Source organism: Dipodomys merriami, unplaced genomic scaffold, assembly GCF_024711535.1.
Source record: "Dipodomys merriami isolate MVZ:Mamm:240054 unplaced genomic scaffold, mDipMer1.0.p SCAF_179, whole genome shotgun sequence".
Lineage (NCBI taxonomy): Eukaryota > Metazoa > Chordata > Mammalia > Rodentia > Heteromyidae > Dipodomys > Dipodomys merriami.
Genome location: NW_027203148.1, coordinates 1340214 through 1349122, shown reverse-complemented (window position 1 = coordinate 1349122; position 8909 = coordinate 1340214). Strand labels below are relative to the sequence as shown.

The 8909-nt window shown below is 32.8% G+C and overlaps 1 non-coding gene across 1 annotated transcript; it reads right to left on the bottom strand.

The window, feature by feature from the left end:
- Positions 1-6343: 6343 nt before the first annotated feature.
- Positions 6344-6450, bottom strand: LOC138829910 (U6 spliceosomal RNA). The gene has a single exon (XR_011372784.1). It is a non-coding gene; the product is annotated as a U6 spliceosomal RNA (small nuclear RNA).
- Positions 6451-8909: the final 2459 nt, after the last annotated feature.

The window sequence follows — 8909 nt, the reverse complement described above, 5'->3', positions numbered from 1 at the left end:
ATTTGCTTCTACTTGTTAGTGAACACAATTTTATACTAAAAGCTTTATTATTCGTAACAGTAAATATAATCAGAAGAAAATACTGACCCTAATCTTAATCCAAATTATATGACAATACTAACACTAACACAAGTACACTAGTTTTCACTCATCCTTCCAAACACAGGTTTCAATTTTTCCAATATCTTAGTCACTTTCTAACCCTAAACGTAATCTTTCTTAACTGGAACATTGAGAATAACCATCAGCCTAATTGTGAGTAGATTCTAACATTAATAGCAATACACTAGTTTACATTCATTCTAATTCTTACCAGGCTTATATTAAAATTTACCTTCAATTAGACCCTCATTTTTTTTCTCCTTCACTCTAAGCCTAACCATGGCTGGAATCCTAACCATTACCTTGACACTAATCTTTTCCCAATTCTAAAATTTATGAAAAATGCTCATTTTGTGCAATCCTAACTGAAATTCCATTGGTAATTCTTGAAATAAATTGTAGGTTTTCTGTAAACCCTACAGATTTTTCACTCTTAACTCTGAATATATTTTGTTCCATAACAGGAATCATTATACCCATTGATCTCAAATCTTGATTTTATGAAATACTTCCATTATCCCAGCTTTTCCTGAATTCCTAGAACCTAAAAAACGGTTCAGCTTTACTTAATATTTAACATTTCTTTTTTTTTCCTTTTTGTCGTTCGTGAGGCTTGCACTCTGGGCCAGGGCATAATCCCTGAGTTCTTTAGCCCTAGGTGTGCGTTTAACCAATTGAGCCACAGCACCGCTTTTATGTTTTATAGTGGTTAATTTGAGATAAAAGTCTCATGGACTTTCCTGCCTGAGCTACCTTTGAACTGCGATGCTCAGAAAATAGCTTCCTGAGTAGCTAGGATAATAGGCGCGAGTCACTAGTTTAACCCATTTCTTTACTCTATCCTCAACTCCGGTTAACCAGAAACCTAATCCAAATCACATTCTGATTTAACACCAAATGGTTAACGTAAGGAAAATTGTCTAGATTCTATTCAATCACACATTTTTTTGGCTTCTAATTCTAATTGGAAAACTAAAATTCACCTTAAAGCTTATCCTTCCCTAACCCTAACCGGAACAAAAAAGTATCTCACACTTTAAACCAAATTATATCTGAATGTTGAAAGTAACACAGACTGGTTTTCATTCATTCTTCTTAAAATATGTGGCAGTTTTACACAATGTCTTACATGTTTTTCTCATCCTAACCCCGTTCTAACTAGCACAACTTTCCTAATCCTAAGCCTACATATAACCGAATCATCATGTTAGTAGCAAGCCTCTTTTTTCATATTTATCCTAACTCTTGCTCAGCATGTAGGTCTAACTTTTACTTGCATTTTGAACATAAATTTTTAACTGTTTTTCTATGTCCTGTCAGGTTTTATTTTTCATTATTTTTAAAATTTTTATTTTGTTGAAAAGATGATTTAAAGAGGGATTAGTTACATATAAAAGGTAAGGAATACGTTTCTTGTTGAGCATTGTTACCCCTTCCTTTCTTGTTCTCCCACTATCCCGTCCCTCCCCACTTCTCATACCCTTCCCTTCCCATGGTATAAACTTCATTTTCAACATAGTGTCTTGGGAGTATCATTGTTGCAATGGGTCATCCTGTGATGAACCTAAATTTTGTATTTCTCTAATCCTAATTCTAATTCTGTCAGAGATCCTAACCCTAACCATAATAATAATGATAGCTCAATTCAAAAGTTAACAAAAGATATTCAGGTTTTTATTTATTCTATTAATTCACTGTACATCTTGAATTAACTTGAAGTTTAGCTTAAATCTTCCAAATTAGTTTATATGCGCATATATAAGGATGTAATTTTATTTTAAAAACAGAAGATCTTTGGAGGAAGGTGTAATGATAAAGAAATAGAGGGAGTATAATCAAATACCGTTAAAGATTTTATGGAATTGTCACTTCTGACAATTAATATCTATTAACAAAATAACTAAAAATTAATAAAGAACACACTGCCTTCTAATGTTCTTTAAGAGAGCCATGCTCTATCTTCTGAAAAAAAACTCGTGTTAGATAAACTTTGTCCATGCATAATTTATATTGTTTGCCAATTATTTAACTTAATGAATAAAAATTTATCGAATAAGATTCCGTGACAAAAAATATAAAACAGTTACTTAGCAATTGTTTGAGAAAAAGTTATTGTCATGAGTTTTAAGAAATGGAATTGCTATTTCCCTACAAAACAATGACTTAGGTTTACTAATCTAGTATTTGTAGTAAGTTTAGAAAACATAATTGGCATGAAAAACAACTAACTGTACATCTTGTTTCTTGAATGAGTGATATTTTAAACATTGTCTTTTATTCAAATAAATACTTAAGTTTACATTTCAAAATAAGTTCAATTTTATCTCCTTTCAGAACAAGTACTTACCCTGCAATTAAATGTACTAGCATATTCAGGTATTTAGAAAATAAATTTTCTATGTTTTATATATAGCTCTACATATTCAGAATGACATGATTTTTTTATTCATAAATGTCTAACGTCAGATTTTTGTTTCATCAATATAAATTGTCCCATGAGGTTGTAGTGAAGGCTCCAGTAACCAGAGTGGTCAAAACCATTTCCTGAATTTGAAATTTTAAATCAAATCATTTTTAAGCTTTGATAATATCATTTATTGTCTCTTCAGAGCAATTAATCTAAAACAAATACTACTTTTAAACATTTCACTCACATTATAAAGAATATTAACATAGGTCAAAAAAAGACTAATTATTCCAGACTCATCATATTTGGTGATCTTAGTTTGAAGAATGCAGAGAGTAGAAGTTCCTTATACTCAATAAATAGTTTTGGTTAAATTAAATCATATATCTGGATTTCTAATTTAGAGATTAATCACATGGAAACAGGAAAACAATAAAAAATAGTACTTTGGGATCAACAGAAAAAGATATTTGTGCGTGTACCACAGTTGCTTTATTTGTTTGTAGGTGAACACTGGACTTCGATTTCTATCTTAGCTCTTGTTGTGAATAATGTGCATAACAATGAATTACAGATGTATTTATGAGTTACCCAGAGAGAAATAATCACACGATTGGTGGGACAGATGATATTTCAACTTTGGATTTCTTTAGAAAACTGCATACTACTTTCTACAACGAGAACACTAACCTGTATTTTGACCAAGAGTGTCGAAAATTTCCTTTTCTCCACACTGTCGCCAGCCAACATTATTACATTTTGAGTTTTTTTTAAGGGCAGGTTTTTACTGTGTGCAGTACCCAAGACTGGCCTTAAACTCAAATCCTTTTACTCCAACCTCCAACCACTTGGAATTACCAGCCTTTACCTCCACACCTGGTTCCTTGGATATTTTTGATAAGAGTTATAATAGTTAAGAAGTAGTATCAAAGTAATTTTGAATTGCATTTTTCTAATGACTTCTGTTCACAAAGCATTAAGCCAGCATTGAAGTTGTATTAAATACAAATTTGTAAATCCACAGGCAATTTTCAGGGCTTTTTGGAAAACATGTCTATTCAGAACTTTTGTCCATTTTTAATCAAGTTTCTTGTTAATCTCATCTTTAATCTCTCTATAGAAAATCAATAATTAATTCAAGGTAGTAGAAAGGAAAAAATTAAGCAGCTCCTAAAATTTTTAAATTTTTAATAACATGATATTGCTTAAATCATTTTCTGTTAACGCTTGAGACTATATAACTCAATTTAGTTAGACCTTTTACAAGTCTATATATATATTATTTATTTTACTTTGATTGTTCTTTCCAAAGCCTGTACGACTAATTTCACTTGCTTTCTTTCAGTCTCATGTAGTTCAGATTTCAAACTGAAGAATAAATGGAAGGAAGCAAACAAAAAATACAGTTCCCCTCATCTGATGATGCCTCTACAAGAATGAGGAAAGTTTTCATCCTTCTAAGGACCTATGATAAAATATCAAAAAGACAATTTATTCTTCTAGGTCTTCCTTATCTTTGCTATGTAACTTAAATGATGTAAAACACAATATACTGCTCAGATACTTTTATGTTTTATCAGGTTTGCACATTTTTATATGGATTTCACCTCAGTCTACAACATTCCTTCATTTTTCTGTCTCTGATATTTTTACACTATCACGACATAAATAACCATTTTGGTTTACAGCATGAGAAGTTATCCACCTGGCTTCCTTGGAAGCTGAGCATGGTCAATAGATATTACTTCTGGTTGCTAACACTACACGTAATGGCTTCTGTACTACTTATCATATTCTATTTAGTATTTAAAAAAGAATGCTGGGTAAACTCAAAGTTCATTCATAGCTTTATGTTAAGTGTTTCACAAATTTTATTCTCTTACTTCTTAAGATAACATTTGGTATAATGCTAATGTTATTACCATTGTAGTGTTGGGGAAATTGTAGTAAAAGACTATAAGTGCATGGCCCAAAGATACACACAGTGAGGAAGGAAATGAGTCAAAGTTTCCAAAAGTCTTTCAGCAATACCAAAAAGGTGGGTAAAATCTCTCCATTCTCTTATGCTCTCAATTCAATATTCATATTGTCCAAGAAATAATAGCATAGCAAATATTTCCCATGGTGATTGTTTTCTGTCACATTTTGTCTTCAACACAGACTGTGTTGGTGACAATGGGTTTTCATGCACAGAGCTGAGCTTACAAATTGAGGTCCGAAGACAGCCAAATTTCTTCTGTCCCACAGTTCCAGTTTCTTTTTTAAAAAGTACTAAAACTTTTAAATATCATCACTTACTATCTTTTAACAATCCCCAAACGAATTAAATTGACATATAATCACTCAAAAGGCTTTCAAATTAGGTGATGATAAAACAGTCCCCCATGAAGTAAATTTTCTTTTACTTTTAAAATTGTTCTAAAAGCCTTGTGCTGGCTGGTCACACCTATAATCCTATCTACTCTGAATATTTGCTCAGGAGACTGAGATCTGTGGATAACACTTGGGAGCCAATCAGGGCCAAAAAAAACTTCATGAAATTATATTTCAAAATGTTTAATGAACTAGCAAAGAGCCAAGAATTGAGATGTAGCTTATATTGTAGCTCACCAAACTAGATAGGAAAGGCCTAGCAAGGCCTCGAAGCCCTGATTTAAATTCTGAGCATTCCAATATATATGCATGGTGTTTGTTCGCATGCACATGTGTGTATGCTTGTGCGCTGCCGCACTCACACACACACACACACACACACACATTTATTCAAATTACCTTCATATCAGTGTTCTGAATTAATTTCTTTGTTAACAATATTATATGGGTAAAATAGAGGAAATAAACTCTTCCATCTAAGAACATTGTTATATGTTTTTTTATGGTAATAATACTGTGCATAAGGGTCACATTTACATGAACAAGGAAACTAGTAAGTTTCCTAACAAGCATTGTTACCTCCTCCTTTATATTTCCCCTACCATCCCTTCCCTCCCACCTCCACAAGTACACTCCCCATCCCCTTCCTTCCTCCGCCTAAATTGTAAAGTTCATTTTTAAAAATAGTTTCTTGTGCATCTCATTGTTACAATGGGTCAACCTGTATCTCTATTTGAGCATTTTTTTCCCTTCCCCTCCCCAAATTAGAGAAGCATACATACAAGATGTAAGTGTACCAACTTCAAATACAGAGAAAACAGGGGTTATAATGTGGGGAGAAACATACAATAAACAAAAAAAATGACATAACACATTATAAGTACGTTAGAAACAATAGCAAGAAACAAAAAACCACTTGTGTCCCTATCTTGGGGTTCAATTTCTTTAACATCAACTTATCTGGTTATATGCACATATCTTTTGAATTTTCTGCTTATCCCAGACATACATTCATTATTGAAAATAAGGGAAATCATGGGACCTATATTTCTTTGGACTTGGCTTACTTCACTCAATAAATTTTTTTTCAAGTCTTTCCATTTCCTAACAATTTGGGCGATGTCATTCTTTCTGATGGAGGCAAAGAATTCCATTGTGTATATATAACACATTTTCTTCATCCATTCATCTAATGGGGGCATCTGTTTTGGATCCATATCTTAGCTATCATAAATAATGTTGCAATAACTATAGTTGTGCTGGTAGTTTTAGTATGGTCTTTTTTATGATCATTTGGATAAATCCCCAAAAGTGGGATTACTGTATTATAGGGTAGTTTTATATGGAGTCTTCTGAGGCACCTCCATACTGCTTTCCAAAGTAGTTGAACAAGTTTACACTCCCACCAAGAATGTGGTACGGTTCCCTTGTGGCCACATACGTTTCAGCATCTGTTGCTGTAAAAATATGGAACGCACCAAGACTTTGCATGTCATCCTTGCCCAGCATGCATGCTAATCTTCTCTGTATCGTTCCAATGTTAGTGTATGTGATGCTAAATTGAGCACAGAACAGTTTTTATATATAAAGTATAACTTTTAATTGATTTTATTAAGCTAGGCAATTCAACAAAAAGTAAGTTCAAAAGAATTGTTGTGAAATTATAGAATCATGTATTTCTTACATAAGCACACATTAAAGAATAAAATCAAGATAGACATGCCAAAAACAAAATAATTCCAGATATTTGTAGTTCAAGAGATTTGGAGGAGGAGAAATTCAATTATCCTATACAAGGCACCTGTCAAAATGAACATTGCAGCAAGTGTTAAGGTTTGTTAAAAGTTTTAATGTTTTAAATATGATTAATTTTGGGATTTTGCTTATATATGCCAAAAATAGGACTGTTTGGCAGGTATAAAACTTTTCTGTAAAGTATTTAAGATTTATGATAGCAGACATTAAGTACTAAGTATGTACATTTTAGAGTTTATGGAAACTTTATTAATGAGAAGTTGCAAAGTCTTTGTGTAAAGAAGCAGAGTGAAGAGTTACAACTTTAACTACACAGTTTCTGTTAAAACTTTAGTGATTCCTTACTTTATTTGTTAGCAAGGAATAAATGATGATATAAGCCATAATGTACACATGTATGTTACTATTCACACAAATACATATTCTCATGTATACATGCACACATGGAGAAAGACACATAATTACAGCCAACACAAGTTTCACCAGTTGTTGAATATGCCTTAAAAGGAATACTTGGAACAATACATGTTGAAGATGTATTTGTCCTTAAGAGTTGATTTTCCACTCCTCTTATCTCTTAAAACTGGTAGTGTTAGAGAGATTTGACTTTCAAAATGCAGTACAAGTGATAACAATTGACTTGGAAACCTCAGTAAGTATAAGTCATATGGTGTCTCCCTGCTCCTCATGGAATGCTTACTCTTGTAGACATTCTCAGCAACCAATGTAGCAGGAGAATACCCTGGTAAAGAGTAAAGGTATAAGGCTTTAAATAGCATCCTTACTTGAGCTCTTTTTCCAACAACCAGCATGAATTCCTAGGCAGATGAATGAGTCCTCAGTAAACTGGACTCTACATATACATTTAACTAACCCATGTGAAAATTCCTAGGTGAGAAATGCTGACTGAGGTCTTGCTAATTAGCTGGCAAAGAAAATAAGAAAAAAAAAAGTATTTTTAATGTTTTAAAGTTTGAGAATAATTTGTAACCTGTCAATAAATGTGTAGAACACAATTATACCAACTGACGAAAAAATGATGGCATTTCATTTATGTGCTCTTGGACTTGGGCAGTGATTTTATATGTGTCTACACAAGTAGAATCAGCATAAATCAAGCCAGCATTTCTTCATTTAAGATATAAGGAAAGGATACTGGTTGACCCATTGTAACAATGAAATATACAAGACATTCTAACAGAGGATGGGTGAAGGGGGGAGGTGGAGAGGTGTGAAGGGAAGGGATGGTAGGGGAAAAACAAAGGAGGGGGTAACAATGCTCAATAAGAAATGTACTCATTACCTTACTTATGTAAATGTAACCCCTCTGTACAGTATTTATAATAAAAATATATGTTAAAAAGATACAAGGAAAACTTCTGTACTTACATGAAGTTGTATTTGTCACTCAATATAAGTAAGGTATTGGTTTTAGGACCCCAGGCTTATTACTTTGGATACTCAAAATCTCTACATGAACACAGTATATTATTTACATCAGAATCTGCCCACAATCTAGTGCAGTATAATTGTTATGAGAATTTTTACTACATTCTATATTTGTAATGAAAACTAAAAGTATATGCAATATAAACAGATACAATTTTTTTCAGATAAATTTTGTATGCAGTTTGTGGATGGAATTTGGAGAGCAATTTTGAAAAGCACAAATTGCATCAAAAAGACCAGTCTGAAAATTGTAACAAGGAGCTAATACAGCATCATTGAATAGTATGGAACTCCAAGGAGAAGTACTTGAATTGAGACAATATCAGAAAGTGTAACAACCCAAGGTCTTTTTAGAGATGCAGCTGCTAGATTTCTCATGTAGAGCTTTCATAACAGTTTGTGAAGCACAAATCAGAACCTCACTGAAGTGTAGATGGTTTTCCCTCAACTTTCTGTCATGATCAGTCATTATTAATCAACATATAGCTAATCTTGAATAATCCTCTAATAAAATGTTGATGGAGTGTTTATATGCAAAAACCTCGGAATGCTAACTTTTTCAATTAGGACAGTCTGTATTCTATGATCCAGCCGAGGGAAAACTAGGTAAGCATCCATTTACAACCTTCTGAATAATTCTGATTCTGCCCACATCACTATCCATACTTCTGCACGAGTGAAACAATTTTCAAAGAATTTATCATTTAAAATTTAAATTTATGGTTCCGGGAAGATAGTGAAGGAGAAGCTGGAAGCTTAACTAAGCCAAAGAATCACACCAAATGTGCCATCACAGTACAGAGAGTTAGGCCAGAGAGGGAAA